Source organism: Streptopelia decaocto (genome assembly GCF_964273445.1).
Source record: "Streptopelia decaocto genome assembly, chromosome: 10".
Lineage (NCBI taxonomy): Eukaryota > Metazoa > Chordata > Aves > Columbiformes > Columbidae > Streptopelia > Streptopelia decaocto.
Window position 1 is genome coordinate 1,829 of NC_138665.1, and position 19,127 is coordinate 20,955.

The 19,127-nt window shown below is 48.0% G+C and overlaps 1 pseudogene across 1 annotated transcript in view; it reads right to left on the minus strand.

Moving 5' to 3' along the window:
- Positions 1-1,870: 1,870 nt before the first annotated feature.
- Positions 1,871-19,127, minus strand: part of LOC309444403 (olfactory receptor 14A16-like) — a 41,387-nt pseudogene continuing 24,130 nt past the window's right edge. The window contains exon 2 of the transcript in view: positions 1,871-2,534. The product of the transcript in view is annotated as an olfactory receptor 14A16-like (transcript). The remainder of the gene's footprint in view (positions 2,535-19,127) is intronic.

Genomic DNA, 19,127 nt, shown 5'->3' on the forward strand with positions numbered 1-19,127 from the left:
AGTGTGATCATCCTCTGTGTTGGAGAGGTGCACGCCCATGGCAGCTGGGAACGAGACAAAGGGACAAACAATCTGCCCTCACTCTGCACTGAGTCACAGACCATCCTCTTGCCTTGCAGGACTCGCTCTGTTCTCTGTGAGTGCAGCAGAAATGCTGAAGATTTCCGACATCCAAGGATATTCCTCAGGGGAAATGGTGGGGGAGCTGTAAAAGAACCTGGAGCTGCCTTTACTACTGCTGTTCCTTACCCCTGGGTGTGCAGATGCTGACAGACCTTTCTGCATTAGATGTGCTTTCATCACACAAATTTGAAACTGGGACTGGTCCTCGCTGCTACCCAATTCTGCAGAGTCAGGCTGACCTTTCAAGAGCCTGCAGGCAGAGGCCCTGCTTTCTATTGCACATTCGACCAGAGCACTCAGGCCTTGTACCAACCCAAGGGATCAGAAGGACAGTGTGGGAGTGGAAGGAGAACAGCTCCGGAAGACCAAGCGCTGGTGCTTCCTGTCAGTGCTGGACTCTCTTCCCCTCTTCCCATGCACACAGAAACTGTGCCCGTAGCTCCAAAAGAACCTTAGAGGAAGCATTTCAGGATCAAAACAAAACAAAAGTATCAGTAGGGAGCCTGAGGCGTGGAAATTACTTTACAACCTGTGAGGTTATAAAGAAGGTATGTTTATTCAGCACTGGGCACACACGGGGATAATTCCTCCAAGGTGTGGCAAATGCTCAGCGGCCACTAACGTTTTAAAATGCTGTAAAGTATTACATATTCATGAAAATTCTAGGAACGCCTATGCATATTCATAACCTGTCCCCGAGAAGGTGGTTCTTATTACAATGAGTTCTGGGAAATAATTTCCATAGTCTTCACCTGCAGCCCCTCCTGGCTGTGCCTGTGCAGTGATCGTGAACTGGGGTCTTCTTGGCTGTGCACTTTTACATCCAGCCTGGTACGCTGGGTTGGCTGGAGCTCAGACTGATGAGCTGGTTAGAACTGACGTATCTCCTGTCCTGTGCCCAAGTTTCTGCTATTTAGTTCACCCAAGGATGCAGCTAGGTTTTTTTAATCTTTGCAAGGCCTGGGAAGTCATCAGCGAACTCCTGTTTCTCATACAATAAAGTTACGCAAAGCCCTAAGCTAGGCAATTGCTATGTGGGTTAAGGGTTAGCTTTTTAACTGTTAAGTGTTACTTTAAGTGTTAGTTGGTTAGTTTCCTGTATCACACTTAAACTTCTTTAAATACACAGAGTGTCGGGGGTCAAGACCCCGGCATGGGTCCGGGCCTACGGCGACGGAGGAAGAAATGTAACCAATTCAATGTGAATTATAAACATGCTTCATTTTATTGACAGCGAGCGCAAGCTTTTATAACAGTTCTATTAATTATGCCTACTTGTCAAACACCGATTTGATAGCATACGTAATGAGCCCATCCCAACATACATAATGAGTCCATCCCCTTCTGTGGCCCCCTGGTATGTGAGTTCCCTCGTTATCTCGGAGCTGCCTCCTGGTACTTGTTTATCCAGGCCTTTCTCAGGAGCTGCCTCCTGAGACTGTGAGACTTGTTTGTGCAGGCCTTTCCCAGGCAATACCTTCTCACCCACCCTTGCTCAGCTCATGCTAACTGAGGCCTACTCATGCTAACTAGAAGAGATCCTCTCCGTAGAGAGGGTCTCATGCCCTTTCTCTCTTGGCCATTCTCCAACAACAGAGAGCACATCTCCTCATTTACACAGCCATTCAGTCAGAAAATAAAACCAGGTAGTGAATAACAAAGGTGATAACAACATTATTACAAGTAAAAGAACTACAACTACTACTAACAATGCAGGCTGTGCCTGCAATGAGTTACACTATGACTGCTATGCAGAAGATCTTGGGCAGCTTATTGCTCCAGAAAAAAGTCCAGTTATCAGTTTCCATACTGCATCCTTGAGATCCCGGTTCCTCATGCTGTAGATGAGAGGATTCGTTACTGGAGGTACCACCGAGTACAGAACTGCCACCACCAGGTCCAGGGCTTGGGAGGACATAGTGTGGGGCTTCAGGTAGGCAAACATAGCAGTGCTGACAAACATGAGGACAACAGCCAGGTGAGGGAGGCAGGTGGAAAAGGCTTTGTGCCGTCCCTGCTCAGAGGGGATCCTCAGCACGGCCCTGAAGATCTGCACATAGGACAGCACGATGAACACAAAACAAACAAATGCTATGAAGAGACTGAACACACTAAGCCCAAATTCTCTGAAGTAGGATTGTGAGCAGGAGAGCTTAAGGATCTGGGGGATTTCACAGAAGAACTGGTCCACAGCATTGCCCTTGCAGAGTGGTAGTGAAAATGTATTGGCTGTGTGCAGGACAGCAATGAGAAATGCACTGCCCCAGGCAGCTGCTGCCATGTGGACACAAGCTCTGCTGCCCAGGAGGGTCCCGTAGTGCAGGGGTTTGCAGATGGCAACGTGGCGGTCGTAGGACATGATGGTGAGAAGATAAAACTCTGCAGTAGCACAGAAAAAGAAAAAAAAATACCTGTATAGCACATCCTGAAGAGGAGATGGCCCTGACGTCCCAGAGGGAGTTAGCTATGGCTTTAAGAAGAATGGTGGATATGGAGCCCAAGTCAAGAAGGGAGAGGTTAAAGAGGAAGAAGTACATGGGTGTGTGGAGGTGCCGGTCACAGGCTATGGTGGTGATGATGAGGCCATTACCCAAGAGGGCAGTCAGGTAGATGCCCAGGAAGAGCCAGAAGTGCAAGAGCTGCAGCTCCCGTGTGTCTGTGAACGGCAGGAGGAGGAACTGGGTGATGGAGCTGCTGTTGGACATTTGCTGCCTCTGGGCATGGAGCACTGTCATAGGAGGAAAAGACAGTTAGGGGACACCTCTTAGCAAAATCAAAGCCATTTCCCATACACCCTCCCCTGCTCCACACCCCCTTGTCCTTTTCCAGACCTTCCTCCAGCTCGGTGTCTGAGCCCTGGGTGGTGCTGGCTGGAGGAGCCGTGAGCAGCAGGGCCTGTGCCCGCTGGCTGCCGAGGAGTCAGCCCTGCTCTGCAGCCGGGGCCATGGGAACGGGGGCAGGGGCCAGGCCTGGGGTTCAGCTGTGTCAGACGAACCTGCTCCTGGTGCAGAACAGCCTGTCAGCATCTGCACTCCCAGTGGTAAGGAACCGACGATGGCAGAAGGCAGTTTCAGAGGTTTGGGGTCTCCACAGCTCCTTCTTTGCTCCCACCCTGGAAACTGTTGTTGGATGTCAGAAACCTTCATCATTTCGGCTTCACTCAGGGAGAACAGAGTGAGTCCTGTGAGGCAGGAGGATGCCTCTGCGTCGGTGCAGAGTGAAGGGAGCTGCTCTGTCTCTGTCTTACTCTCAATTGCCTTGGGCTGGCACCTTTCTGAGAGGGAGGCTGATCACACTCCCAATGTTACCCTGAAAAGCCACCAGGCACTGCTGAGAGCAGAGGGATCCACCTCAGACCATGATATGTCTCACCCTTTCCTAAGATCACAGCTTCCCATTTCTAACCCAGGACACACCTGGCACATTTCAAAATACCAACAGCATTTTCTCTGCATAGCATCTCTCTGCTTATCTGTGGGGCTTTCAGATAACACAAAGATACTATAGAACAGGTTTGGAAGAAAACCTTAAGGAGATAGCCAAGTGTCCTAATGATGGCATTTGATTCAGGGAGGTTCAGCTCATTCCCCAGCCCCACAGGCTGCATTGCCCACAGCCCCACAGCTCAGAGCAAAGCTGGGACGTGTTCCCGTGGATGCACCTGCAGGAAAGGACCCACAAGATCAGGGTGTGACTCTGCAGCTGAAACTGCCATCCCCAGCGAGCCTGACAGCAAGAACAAGATCCCAACAGCAGTGACCCAGAGCAGGGGAGCAAGAAGGACAATGCGGTGAGGGTGGGTGTGAGAGAGGCCAGGGCAGAGGCAGCCGGGCACTCAGACAGCATCACCCTTCCCCAGCTGTGCAGCCACCTCCCAGACACCAACACTGCGGGCAGCTGCTCTCAGCCCCTGTGCTCTGCAGAGGAACTGCAGCTCTGGCTGCACAGGAGCTGCTTCATGCCTTGGAGCCCCCGGCCCTGAGGGCAGAGGCTTTGCTGGGTGGGAGAGGAGGTGAGGGGGCTGCTCAGAGGAAGAGCTCTGAGTTGGATGGCATCATATGGAGGTTTCTGTCTTCTCCCTCCCACAGCATTTCTGGGTTTTGTTTGCTGTCCTTCCCAGATCATGTCCCTGCTGCCTGGATGTTTTCCTCCTGGTCTTTCCCTGTCCCATGTCTTTTCCCTGTCAGTGCTTGCAGACCTCATCCCACCCTCTGTGCACTCCCTCTGGCCCTACAGAAATGAGCCTGTTTGCAGGGCACAGCCTGGACACATCTTCCTGTTTGCAGGTGGAAAAGGGCAGGTCAGACTAAGGCCAGTGGGTCCAGTATAGTTGACTCCGGTTCTGTCCACAGGGAGAGGACTGGCTAAAGGCATGTGAGGAGGCTCCTATCAGACCTACTGACCATTCAAAGTTATAGCTCAGTGGTCTCAGTTACTTGTTCAAGCATGAGAGCTAGCTTTGATTTTTTCCAAACAAGTTCCCCAAAGAAAGGTATTTCAAAAAACAGACTCACGAAAGCTACTTAGTTTCACAGTAGTGCCTGCCTTCATCTTGCCCTTGAAAACTCCCCACAGATATGTCCCAGGGTAATCTGGAGCTTCAAGCTACCCTGGACCACACAGCATCCTCTGAACAGCAGAAGGACCCTGTCCTGCTGGGGGTCACTCCTTCCACCCACAGCTTCTGCCATGGGATCTCCACGGGCAGGTTGAGTGCTGACCCTGGCAGGCAAGAGAGTCCCTGCCCTGGCACACAGCGCTGGGGTGCAGGGACCCTGCTCTGCAAGAGAGCCCTGGGCACCCCTGCCTGCACACCGAGCAGCACACCCTGCAGTCATCCCAGGGAGCAGGCAGCCATCACACCCAGTCCTCTGATGGTTTAGTGGCAAACCCCTGCTCTGGAGCACACACTTCTCCCTTACACTAGAAAAATTCTGAGTCCTCTTGATATGTTCCATAAACGGTGGCACGTGTCAGCTTTAGAAGATCTTTCCAGGAACTACAGCTGTGCTGCCCTACACACAGACACTTACTGTATTAAGGGCTGTGAAGAGTCTTCCCCTAGTGAACATTAACCTCTCCTCCTACTGCAGATTGCCATCTCTTCCTTACTTGTCTCTCCTTAGCACCTGCAGGCAGAGCCCTCACCCTGCTGCGTGTGCAGAGGAGCTGCTCCTGGGCAGAGCTGTCTCTCTGCAGCGCTGCCGCTGCCATGAGCTCCCTGTGTCCCAGGAGCCCAGCCCAGCTCAGCAGCACTTTCTCTGTCCCCTTTGGGCTCCCTCTTCAGTTTCAGCAGTGTCATTTCTCATATCATGAAAGGAGTCAGATGCAGGAAACACCTTTTCTTGGGCCATGTTTAGGGAGGACACCCAGAGAGGGAGAGGGAGGGATCTCCTTTACCCCACTGAGGGAAGCAATTCATCTCAGTCAATCAAGGCATCTCATCCTGGGTTTGTAGTCCTGGGGCTCAAATGCACTCAGTTCCCTCCCATGCCTGACAGGAGCCCACATGAGCTGGGATTCCTCTTGCCTCACTTCAGGTGGGCATAAAATAGGCACCTGCATGTGATCTCCTTTTCTAAGCTCCCCTGCTAATTAATGGAGATGGAGGTCAGGAGTGAGGTGTTCAGATAAAAATGTCTGATGACATGTGGCATGCCAGAGGTGATCTAAGATTAGTGCAGGTACCTGCAAACTCAAATGGAGCAGTTCATACAGACACAGCAAAATCTGAGGGCATCCTCTTGGAGATTGTTGGGAATTTCCTTTGCCCAACTGAAACAACAGTTTATGCTCAAAATAAGGTCAACTGAGCTTTTCCGTACTCATCATGTTCAGGGCAGCATATAGAGGTGTTCATGTGAATGATTTGAATCATGTGCCATAGGGAGAGCTCAGTGCCTCTCTTCATCTGTTTTTACTGGATCATGGCTGGCTATATTGGCAGTTGCCTCATCCTCAACCTCACACTGCCTTACAGCACTCAGGGTGCCTATTCAGTTTAGTTCAAATCAAGGTCCACAGAGCTACATGAGATGCCAGGGCTTGCAGGAGCAGCAGAGGATTTACAGAAAAGTAATCCCCATTCAGGGCAGGTGTGTGACAGACACCCCAGATGGCATCGCAGGGATTGGGATTTTCTGCCTGCGTGCCATTGGCAGGTGCCATCAGTCAGGGGCATCAGTCATCAGATGTGTTCGGAGAGGCAAGGCCTGTCCCCCGTCTACCCAGCAGCTGCAGCATTGCATGAACACAAAGCCCATCACACTGGGGTCTTTAATCACACCCATGATGATACAGTCAAGGAACAGACCAATCATTTTCACATTGTGCCTGGATATGTCTTGTCTTCAAGAACAACATCCTTCAAGCACAGCAATGATCCTGTCGTGGTTTAACCTGAGCTAGCAATCCAACAACAATAGCCACTCACTCACCCCTTCCCCCTCGCTCCCAACAGGGGAGAAACTTGGATTGAGATAAACTAATACACTACTGGTAAATATATATATAAAATAGAAATAAAAGATATGCAAGGCTATTCCTCACGAACTCTGTCCACACTAAGCAGCCAGTCCCAGGAAGCAACACCCCAGTCCCAAGCAGCTGATCCCAAAGAGAGGAAAAAATTGAAAAAATGGAAAAAGGCAGAAAGGCCTCTGTAAAATGACAAAGGGCTGAACTAAACATCCCGGTCCAAACTCCCTGGGCTCTGACAAAAAGAGTGAAAAAGCAAGTGCAAGAAATGCCTGAGAGAAAAAGAGAAACCAGAAGGCCACAACTCTCTTTAAGTATGAAGCATGACACTAATGGGCTGGAATACTCTTACTGGTCAGTCTGGATGTCAGTCAAGCTCTGCCCCATCTCTGCCCCCTTTCCTTGATGCCTCACACCTGTGGGCAGAGCTCAGAATGTCTCAGACCAGAGCAATTAAAAACTTTAACTCTGTGCTGGGGTGTTTTCTCTTGTTCTCAAAACAAGTCCAAATAATGACTGTGCTAGCTATGAAAAAGAAAGATTTCTAAATGCACGAATAAAATTAGCTGCTTTTAAATCAAACCAGCACAGATCCTTAAGAAAACTCAGTTGAACACAGAAAGTGAATGCAACGACAATGAAAATGAACTGTTGCTACATCAGGAACAGTTAAAGAAGAAACAGAGAATGTGGGACCACTGGTGAATTTAGTAAGAGTAGGTGTAGGTGGATCTGAGATAGTCTGTGACCTCTTTTTCTCATTTACCAACAGGCAGGTCTCCCGGGCCTTTGAGCTTTGAGACAGAACTCTGGAGGACAACATCCTGTGGGCGCTGGGTTTCAAGCCAGGGGTTGAGTAAACTAGACTCTTACCCATTCATGGGACTGGAGAGGTTTCATCAAGGGTGCTGGTCAGCAAGGTGAGCTCATGTGGGTGACTGAGCACAGCCACCCCAGCAGTGGGCATTCCCCATCCGGCAGACTGAGGCATGCACACAAGATGGAAACATCTTTATCATCCCTGATTTGCACAGGAGGGGCCTTCCTGCTATACTTTGTAGGACAAACCTCTTCCCGCTCTTTTACCTGCAGACATCAACTGTTTTCTCGCTGGTTTCAGATATGATATTTAAGGTTCATTAAAGCCATCAGCCATCCCCTTGCTTCTCACTGACATCCTCCCCAACCCTCTCTCTCAGACCTGCAGATGGCTGAACACTCTTGCTCTGGATGACTCACTCCATGGGCTGCAGAAGACAACCTGCCTCACCATGACCTTCACCATGGCCTGTAGTGGAATCTCCACTCTGGTCCCTGGAGCACATCCTGCCTCTCCTTTTTTCTCTGACCTTGGTGTCTGCATATTCTCATATTCTCACTCTTCTCTTGAGCTGTTGTTTCACAGCAGGTTTTGTTTTTTATCCCCCTTCTTAAACATGTTGCTGCAGAGGTGCTACCACCATTGCTGATGTGCTCGGATTGGCCAGCAGTGGGTTTGTCTTGGAGGCATCTGAAGTTGGCTCTGTTGGATGTATGGGAAGCTTCTAGAATCTTCTCACAGAAGCTGCCCCTGTGGCACCCCACTAACAAAACCTTGACATGCAAACCCAATACAGAAGTCTGCTATTCTCCTTGCCCTTGGGAGGTCAGACCCTGATATTTCATGGTCACAACAGCCAAGGCTGACACTGTTATTCACATCCATGACCAGCTCTTCCTGCTTCGTGAGTAACAAATTCACGAGTGTCACTGCAGTTGGCACATCTGGAAGCTGTCCTATAAAGACCTGCGTCCCCAGCCGTGCCCAAGGACCTCCAGAAACATTCAGAGTTGTTTACATATTGTTTTAGTCTCCTTCCACTTAATGCCAAGGTCATCAAACTCCTCAAGGGGAATCTGGAGTGATTGACCTGGAAAAATCATTGGGTCATGTGAGCTGTTGCAACATGTGTCAGCTGTTATTTCCTCAAGATCAAAGTCTCTTCTTGAACACTGTCAGGCTTGGGGCCGTGACCGCCTCCCTGAGGAGCTTGTTCCAGTGCTCCAGCACCCTCCTAATGTCCAACCTAAACCTCCCTTGGCACATCTTGCTGCCATTCCCTTGGGTTCTGCCATTGGTTGCTGGAGAGATCAGTGCCTACCCTTCCTCCTCCCCTTGTGAAGAAGCTGTAACTGTGATGATGTCTCCTCTTCATCTCCTCTTCATCTCTGACGAAGGGTGAACAAACCCAGTGACTTTAGCTGCTCCTCATACAGCTTCCCTTCCAAAACCTTCAGCACCTTTGTGGCCCTCTTCTGGACACTTTCCTGTAGCTTGATATATTTTTTATCCTGTTTGTTAAGCAGGACTTTCCCTTCATAAACCCATGCTGGCTGGGACAAATGATTGTGTAGTCTCTCATGTGATTTTTCATAACTCTCATAATAATTTTCTCCATAATTTTGCCAGACACAGAAGTGAGACTGACAATCCTGTAGTTGCTGGGGTCATCCCTGCTGCCCTTCTTGGAGATTCTCACCTCACTACTGATACTCTTTTCCCTCATTTTTGTCAGTGGGATGACCAGAACATCTTTCCTGAGATAGAGAGAGAGAGAGAAAGAGAGAGATTGGGTAGATAGTTTGAAAAAGCCCTTTTTCAACACCATCTTCCATCACCTGCTAAACCTCCTCATCTACAGCTTGTGGAGGAGAAATTTTCGGTGCATGGAATCACTAAAAAACATTCAGGAAAGTTGTGAACTGCAAAGAGAGCCCATTGAAGTGTTGGGCCTGTGGGAAGAAATCACTTCTGGTTCTCTTCTGAACTGTCCTGAGGACCTGGACAGTCATGTGTTGTGCCCTGGGCACACCTCTGGAAGTGTGGGATATTGAGAAGGCTTTTGTTGTCAGAGTGACTGAGAAGGCTGGCCAGTGTCATTGTCCCTGATGAAATTCAACAAGGGCAAGTGTAGGGCCTTGCACCTGGGGAGGAATAACCCCAGGCACCAATACAGGTGAGGGGTTGACCTGCTGGAAAGCAGCATTGTGGAGAGGGACCTGGGAGTTCTGGTTCACAACAGGTTGACCATGAGTCAGCAATGTGCCCTTGTAGCCAAGAACACCATTGGTACCTGGGGTGCATTCAGTTGGAAGAGACCCTCAGGATCATGGAGTCTAACCATTATCTAAGTCTAGCACTGAACCATGTCCCTAAGAACTTAGTCTAAAGGCCTTTTAAACCCCTCCAGGGATGGTGACTCCACCACTTCCATGGACAGACTGTTCCAATGCTTGACAACCCTTTCCGTGAAGAATTTTTTCCCAATATCCAATCTAAACCTCCCCTGGCACAACTTGAGGCCATTTCGTCTTGTCCTATCACTTGCTACTTGGGAGAAGAGACCAACACCTTCCATGCTACAACCTCCTTTCAGGCAGTTGTAGACAGCAATAAGGTCCCCCCTCAGGCTCCTTTTCTCCAGGCTGAACAGGCCCAGTTCCCTCAACCGCTCCTTATCAGACTGGTGCTCCAGGCCCCTCACCAGTTTCGGTGCCCTCCTCTGCACTCTCTCTAGTACCTCAATGTCCTTCTTATGATGACGGGCCCAAAACTGAACACCATATTCAAGGTGCGGCCTCACCAGTGCCCAGCACAGTGGCACAATCACTTCTCTAGCCCTGCTGGCCACACTATTCCTGATACAGGCCAGGATGCTGGTGGCCTTTGGCTACCTGGGCACACTGCTGGCTCATGTTCAGCTGCTGTCAATCAACACCCCCAGATCCCTCTCTGCCAGGCAGCTTTCCAGTCACTCTTCCCCAAACCTGTAGCGCTGCCTCGGGTAGTTATGACCCAAGTGCCAGACCCAGCACTTGGCCTTGTTAAGCCTCATACAATTGACCTCAGCCCAGTGATCCAGCTGGTCCAGATCTTTCTGTATGACCATCCTACCATATGAGAAACTTCTTTACTTTGAGGGTGCCAGAGCACTGGAATGGGCTGCCCAGAGTGGTTGTGGAGTCTCCTTCTCTGGAGGCATTCAAAACCCACCTGGACACATTCCTGTGTGATCTACCGTAAGTGAACCTGCTTTAGCAGGTGGGTTGGACTAGATGATCTCCCGAGGTCCCTTCCAACCTCAGCTATTCTTTCATTCTGTGATCCCAGCCAGACCCAGCACAGTGGTATTCAGGGGTCTCTTCCAACCTGCGGTATTCTAGGATTCCATTAATCTTTTCCTTCTAGAGCTCTTTGAAGACAGAAAAGACAGAGGAAGAAAAAAAAGGCAGAAGCAGAGATAGAAAATGCAGCAGTGTAAATATAGCAATTCCTGAGGAACCTTTCTCCACTCAAAACCTTGGTAGGAGATCTGTTAGATAACTTGGATGAAATAGCTTACTTTTGTCTGCTCACGTAGTGGACAAGGAGGTTGGGTTGATGGTTGGGTACGGTATGATGCAGACAGTTGTATTTCAGGACCTCATAATCCAGTAGGAAGTCAATGGCTGTGGAGGTGGATGTGAAGTCACTTCTGCCTCTAGAGGTGACAGGCAAACAGCAGGAACATGGCTGGGAAAGGCACTGTGAGGTCACTTCTTTCTGAAACAGCTGATAGGTCAACCCTTGACTCATGTCTGGGATATGTGATTTTAAGCTCACAACTACCAGTGTCTCTGACAGGGCAGCAGAAAGTACCTGGTTGGCACATTGACTGTGAGATTCCCCTCTGCCAAAGGATCTGTGCTCTCTCCAGGAAGGGGGCTGTTATTTTGGTTGTCATGTCTCTTCTGCCTGAGCACATGATAAGACAGCAGCAGGCACAGGGCTTGGTCATGTATATCTGAAGAACTGAAAGCTTGGAAGAACATGGTGAGGTTACTTCCCTCTGGGCAGGTGATAGGCCACAAGAAGGCTGATGGTGAATATATGGAAATACCAGGGGGACAACAAGGTGAGGAAGTGAGATGGGTGTCTACAGCCTACAGGGAAACAGAAGCACCTCTGAGACAATATAGGACAACCTGTGGTGGAGTTGGTAAGGGGCTCTGGCAAGGCTGGAAGTCACCAAGAGGACCCAAGTTTTCATCCCCTTGGCTATGGCAATCATCTCTGCTACCCAGGCCTGTGAGGAGACATGTCCTCAGGCAGTGGGGCACCTCATGGCCTTCTTGCAACCCCCAGTAAGACTGGGAACTGTCACACCATTGTCCTTCACTTAGCATCACGCACCACATATCCCTCTGCCCCAGGAAGAGCCCTGAGCAATGTGTGAGGGACAGGATCTGCCTTCCCAGGGGCTGGGGGTCAGGGCTTGACCACTGTGCTTCATCAAACGAAACCAGGGATTTCTCAGCATCTGAACTGCCTGCACATTACCTTTGCCTATCTGCCATCATGGCCTCCAATTATCTGCTCTAATAAGTCCCTGGGGAGGCTTTGGTAGTATTGGCCCTCTGTGGAACTCATTAATACAGTATTTTTTTTCTTCTGACTTTGACTTCTGGAAAGGTTTATGCAATCTCCTTGATTGCACATGAGGTTCAAGGACTAGGCACCAAATGTACCATGGGGCTCATTACGGTGAAGAAAGTCCTAACAAACCATGTCTCTTCTGGTATTTTTCTTCTAGTCTTGTACAGTTAATTAGAGAGGTTTTCTACTGCAGTTAAGGAGAACGATTTCAAAGACCTTCTAATAGAAATTACATTTTTTTGGTGAAGGGTATAGTTTATTATTTTTCAGTTTAGAGAAGAGGTGATTGCAGCATTATCTGAATGATGTTGTTCGAGGGTCTCTCCTAAGGTGGTCTGGACTGGCTGGAGAATCTGTCCCTTGAGGTCTGACATTGTGGACAACCTTGCTCCATACCTCTCCAACCCCAGCTCTCATCGGCCACCTGGGACTTGCACCCCTTTTCCTTACGTCAGACTTCTCCACTGCAGTCTGCAGCTGGATGTTACAGCTCCTTTGCACCAGCTCCCACCTGCTCTCCTTAGAGACCTTGCTGCACACAGGCAAAGAGGCATTTTTCTTTGTTTTTAAACAAACAGAAGAAAACTTACAAGATCCAACATTAAAATAAAACATGCTCCTCAGTGATATGCCAAGTACAACCTACCACCAACGAGGTTCAACTTCCACAAGACATAACTATGCAAACAATGTTTTAGACAGAAATGAAATTATAAAATAAACACAGTTAAGGAGTTGGCCAATGACAGAATTAGACAGGGTACTGAAAGATAGGAAGTCCTTTAACTCCCTGAAGCTGGAGTGACACTGGCTTCCTCCAGTCCTCAGGTACCTCTCCTGTTCTCCAAGAGAGGAAATGGAGCAGTTCATAGAGACAGGGCAACATCTGTGGGCATCATCTTTGAGGCTGTTAGGAATTTCCTTTGGCCAACTGAAACAAAAGTTGATGCCCAAAATAAGGGCAGCTGAGCTTGTTGTGTTCAGGGCAGGTAACAGAGGCAGGTGTGTGACAGACAACCCAGACAGAATCACAGGAATTGTGATTTGCTGTCTGTGTGTCATTGCCTGGTGCCATCAGTCAGAGGCATCAGTCATCAGATATATTCAGAGAGGCAAGGTCTGCAGGCATTGAATGAATATGAAGAACATCATAGCTGGGGTCTTTACTCACACACATGTTAATACAGTCAAGGAACAGATGAACCATTTTCACAATGTGCCTGGATACACCTTGTCTTCAAGGACAACATCTTTCAAGCACAACAATGACCCTTATGAAAACTCAGTTGAAAATGTAAAGGGAATGCAACAGAAACCAAGATAAGCTGTTGCTACATCAGAAACAGTTAAAGAAGAAACAGAGAATGTGGGACCACTGGTGAATTTAGTAAGAGTAGGTGTAGATGGATCTGAGATAGTCTGTGACCTCTTTGTCTCAGTTACCAACAGGCAGGTCTCCCAGGCCTTTGAGCTTTGAGGAAGGACTCCGGAGGAGATCAGCCCCCAGCGGATGGGGATCAAGTCATGGTTACTTGAGCAAACCACACTCTTACCCATCCATGGGACTGGAGAAGCTGCATCCAAGGATGCTGGTCAGCAAGGTGAATTCATGTGGAAGACTGAGCACAGCCACCCCAGCAGCAGGCATTCCCACTGGAAACATCTTTATAATTGCTGATTGGCACAGGAGGGACCCTCCTTCCTGCTGTACCTCTAGGAGAAACCTTTTCCTCTTTCACCTGTAGACATCAACTGTTTTCCTTTGCTGGTTTCAGACATGGTTTCAAGGATTCGCTAAAGCCATCAGTCCTTCCCTCATTTCTCATTGGCATCCTCCAACCCCCTCTCCCAGATCTAGACATGACCAGTCACTGCTGCTGAGGGCCAGTGACTTTTCAGAAGAGGCCTTGAGCATTTTGGATCTTTCTGGTTCTTCTTATAATTATCCTCACTGCCTCTAGAGCTCATGGTGAGCTTTCCTGGCCATAACAGGGCCTTTAGACCATCTCTTACAAAACAGCTCTCTTTTTATGATGATCTGTGCAGAGTAGGGTCAAGAAACCCAACTACCCTCAGAGCCAACCAACAAAAATGTACCATAGGCTGTGAGTTCAGTATATACCTATTTTTTCTTCTTTCTTTATAACTCGGGTCTCAATATTTATGGATTTAATCTGCTCTGCCATTTTGAAATAATTTAAAAGCCTAGTTCAGCATGTTTTTGGTGTTTATTTTTAACCCAAATGAATATGCAGCACTGAAGTGGATTTGCATATATGGAGCAGCTTCATACAATAGGTACTTCAAGAGGGTAAATATCTCTGACAGCAAGTGGAAATTGGTGAAACTGTGGGGGATAACTGTTGTTTCAGATAATATTTGATATGCATACAATTAAAAAAAAAAAAAAGGAAGACAAAAAAAAATAAAAATAAAATAAAAAATAAAAAAGACTAGTGAAGGTGAATAACCATGAAAGAAACAGGAAAACTGCAAACTACCCAATCAATGGTGCTCTGCAGAAGAAGGATGGATCTGTACATAATATGATGCAACACACTTGGAATCAGCACGAAGAGAGGACTCTGAAGGGAGTACCCTGACTGCATGCAGCTGAAAACCAGAGAGGTGGCGGTGTGCTGAAGGGATGGGGAGAAGCGTCCTGGGTGAAAAAAACCAAAAAAGTGTGGGCGACAGAAGACTGAAGAGATGTGGTTTGCAGAGATTTGCAGTAGTCCTTTCCAGGTCTGAGCAGGATGAGCTTTGGAGACAAGGAAAAACAAAGCAGTTCCCAAGCGTGTTTCGGAATTAGTGGTACTGTCACTAATAAAAGAAAGAGGAAAATGCTAATTCTTCATTATGATAAACTAAAGGTCTTTCATTTCCTTTCCACCAGTTATTCTTACTTGTCAAAGCATGTGTAGTTTTTAGTAATTCACCTCTGGCATTAAGTTCTTAGAATGGTGCTTCTTCTCTCACTGCTATCTGTTATCATTTAAAGATTATACCTCTTAAACAGAATTGCCCTTAAATCCTGCCTGCTCTGTATATTTGCTCCCTGATTTTGGTGAGACGGGTGGAATGAAATAGTTTTTTCACTGAAAGGAGGCCAAGATAAAGATCCTGGATTTCTGAAAAGGCACAAAGGAAGGCAACATTTTTGTGGTGTTGTGACTGGTACCCTCTGCTTCTGACCTCTGGTGTGCACTGACACGACACTCTTACCTGCATTTCCAGTGTCTGAAGTTGTAACTGCAGCAGACACCCTGGAAGCTCTGATCTCCTACCCTGCATTCCAGCATGGAAAATTAAAGTAACCTCATCAAGAAGTTGGTTTTGATTCTCTTCACAGCCTAAAGCACCACATGGGTAATGACACTGGCCAGGAAACATGAAGATGAATCAAGGTGGGACTGGAGACCTCCTAAGCACAGGACAATGTCACCTTGAATCACCCATGAGCCTCCGCTGCAGAGACCCTCAGCTACACCTGTTTCCTGCAGCACACTGCAAGGCACAGGTTCACGGAAGGGGTTTTGGGAAAGGGACTGATGAGGCAGTCTCTGGTAGAGTATCACCAACCCCAGGGTCAGACTGGGTGACACTTTGGTGAGCTGAAATCCTCCAAAGGTGGAGATCATCGAGAGTCCCTGGCTGTCCTGCTGCAGGGCAGCACCACCCCCCGGTCAGTTTTTCCTAATGCTCAGTTCAAAGCTCCCTGGAGGGTGTTTGTGACTGTTGCTTCTGCCCCACCAGCTGCCACTACAGAAAGGTTTACCTCCACCATCATCTCTCCAAGTAGGTGTCGCCTGCTTTTAGACTAGCCTGTGCCTCCCCTTCAGCAGACTAAGATGCCAAATTGACTCAGTTGCTCCACAAAGCTCATGTGCCCCTAACCCCACCATGACAGATGGTCCTCTGGACCTTCTGCAGTTTCTCCATCCTCATTTCAAAGTGGGAAGCCATAATAACTGCCAGGGCCGCCTTCTCAGGGCTCCTCAGCCGGTCACATCACAGCCTGTCCCAATGCACCAGGTTTACTCTGCTCCCAGTGCAGACCTTGCCTCTTTGCCTTGTAAACCTTACAGAGGTTTCTGTTGGCCAAATCCACCACTGTGTGAAGGTCCCCCTGCACTGAAACTACAATACGTGACCATTTAATGTTTGTGGGCCACTGCCTCAAGCAAATGAAGAATATGAAGAATTGCAGAACACTACAGGTGATGAAAGAAAGTCATGCACTCAATGGAGTTTCTACCCAAGGCAGAAAATACCACAACAACCATCTCAGAAATACCAACAGGGTATGAAACAAGAAAATAATGGACAATGGGGAAAGGATTAGTGGGGTAGGATGTTCTTTTGGGGGGTATTAGGATAGCAAAAGAGAAGATCTTGGGCAGGGGTAACCAAAATAGAAGCAAAGGATGTGGTCAGGGCTGTTTGGGGGCACCTCCAAATTCCTTCTGTGAACAGGGAGAGCCTGAGCGCTTTCCCTAATTTAAAAACATGAAGGGGAAGGAAGGAGAGTATCATTCAGTCTGGAAGGAATCTTCAGACATATAACAACCGATTTCCCACTCAAAGCAGGGCCAGATTACTCAGGGCTTTATCCAAACACATCCTGGACCCTTTCTGGGACAGAGCTATCATGTGATCCCCAGGAAACAGCTTTTAGCATTTTACTTTTTCCATGCTGGGAAAGTTTCTCCCTATATTTAGCCTTACCATCTCTTAGAATCATGGAATATCTTGAAGTGGAAGAGACTCACAAGGAACATTGAGTCCAACTCCATGATCTTCACAGAACTGCCTAAAACTAAACCATATGTTTAAGAGTATTGTCCAGACACTCCTTGAACATGGTCAATGCTATGAGCACTTCCCTGGTGAGCCTGTTCCAGTGACTGACCATCCTCCCAGTGAAGAACTTTTTCCTAATGTCCTATATGAACTTCCCCTGACACAGATTAGTTTCCTCATGTCCTATCACTGGTCATCAGAGAGAAGAGATAAGCACATCTTCCCCCACTGCCCACCTTGGGGAAGGAATAGACTGAGATGAGGCCACCCCTTAGCCTTCTCCAAGCAAAACAAACCAAGTGATATCAGCTGCTCCTCGTAATCTTGCCCTTGAGATATTTCACCATCTTGGTGAAATGGCGGGAAAGATGCCCCATGGAAAAGAACCTGGGGGTGTTGAGTAACAGCAGCTGAATATGAGCCAAGAGTGTGCCCAGGTGGCCAAAACATCCAACAGAATCCTGCTTTATGCCAGCACTAGTGTGACCAGCAGGACCAGGGCAGTAACTGTCCCCTTGTACTGGGCACTGCTGAGGCCACACCTCAAATCCTGGGGTCAGTTTTGGGCCCTTCACTATAAGAAAGACCTTAAGGTGCTGGAGCAAATTCAGAGAATGGAATGGAGCTGGTGTAGGGGCTGGAGCACAAGTGTGATGGGGAGCACCTGAGGGACCTGGAGGGTCTTAGACTGGAGAAAAAGGGGCTGAGCAGAGACCTCAGCCTTTTGCTCTCTGCAACTGCCTGAGAGGAGGTTGTAGCGAGGTGGGTATCAGTCTCTTTTACCAAAGGCCTTAAGATGCACCAGGGGAGGTTTAGATTGGATTTTCTTAACTGAGAGGGTTATCAAGCCTTGGAACAGGTTCCCCAGGGAAGTTGTTGAGTCACCATCCTTGGAGGTATTTAAAAGACATGCGGATGCCAAGCTTAGGGACGTGGCTTAGTGGTGGACTTGGCAGTGTTCGTTTTATGGTTGGACTCAATGACCATAAAGATCCTTTCCAACCTAAATGATCCTATGATTTTGTGACTCTACGATCCTATATTCAACTTGCCATCAACTGAGTCACCCTGATTTCTTTCCTCAGGGCTACTCTCCAGTTTCTCATCCCCCAGTTTGTACATACAAGCAGGATTACCCCGTCCCAGGGGAAGAATCCAGCACTTGCTAAGTTAAGTTTGTTGTTAAGTTTCATGCAGTTGGTGATTGCTGAGTTCTCTAGTCTGTCCAGATCTCTCTATAAGGCCTCTTGCCCCTCAGGGGTGTCCACAGCTCCTCCTAGTTGAGTATCATCAGAAAACTTACTTAATGTACATTCTATTCCTGTATCTAGATGATTGTTTCAGCCCATTTCTTCTTGTCCTTGTGTCTTGTATCGCAGATATGAACCTGGTTCATTTTTCCTGTGAATTCTGTAATGCTTCTACATTTCTGCCCCCTCTGCCTTCCCCCAGTCTTCTCTTTTCACAGCTGATCAAGCCCGGATCTCTAAGTGTGGCAAGGAGGAACAACACATACAGACACAGACAGAGACACACAGACACAGAGTTCTTGTTAGCAGCAAGAGCAGAGCTAGGCAGAGCAGAGCAGAGCTGAGCCAGGCCGAGCTGACTTTCATTAACAGTTCTCTATTTACGGGCTTACAGATATGGGCCTGGACTAAGAGGTTAGACAGGATGTTTTTTCAATAATTGTTATTCCAAACACACTGCACTCATGTTGTGTCTGTTTTCAGCCACGTTCCCATGCATATCTTGTGGGCAGCGTTCTGACCCACTCATTCATACACCCAGGCCCAACATTCAGACATCATACATACGGGGGCAGTTTTCTGGCCTGAGATATCATTCTCACTGTCCTGGGCTGTCACTCCTTACACTCATAGAAAACATACTTCTGTATAACCTGTCCAAGGCCCTTTAGCTGGAACCACACGTCCTGCCGTTCTCACATCTCCCCCTTCTTTGTTTTTGAACATCATGTTCACAGTGAGTGCAGAAAGGACCCTGGCCTTATTCTTCTTTGCATTCTGTATCGGTCTCCAGATGATTTGGAGGACTACAAGAAAAAATATTACACAAGCACATACAGTTCCCACAAAATCCCATATACACAGATTGAGACCTGAAAACCATGTTTTTGGGTCTAACCACTTTACACTATTAGAAAATGTCTTGCATTATGTCTTGCAGTGTTAATTCTTGCAAATCACACAATTGTTTTTGTAGGGCACTGGCTAAATTTTTAACCAGGCCTTGCACGTTAACTGAC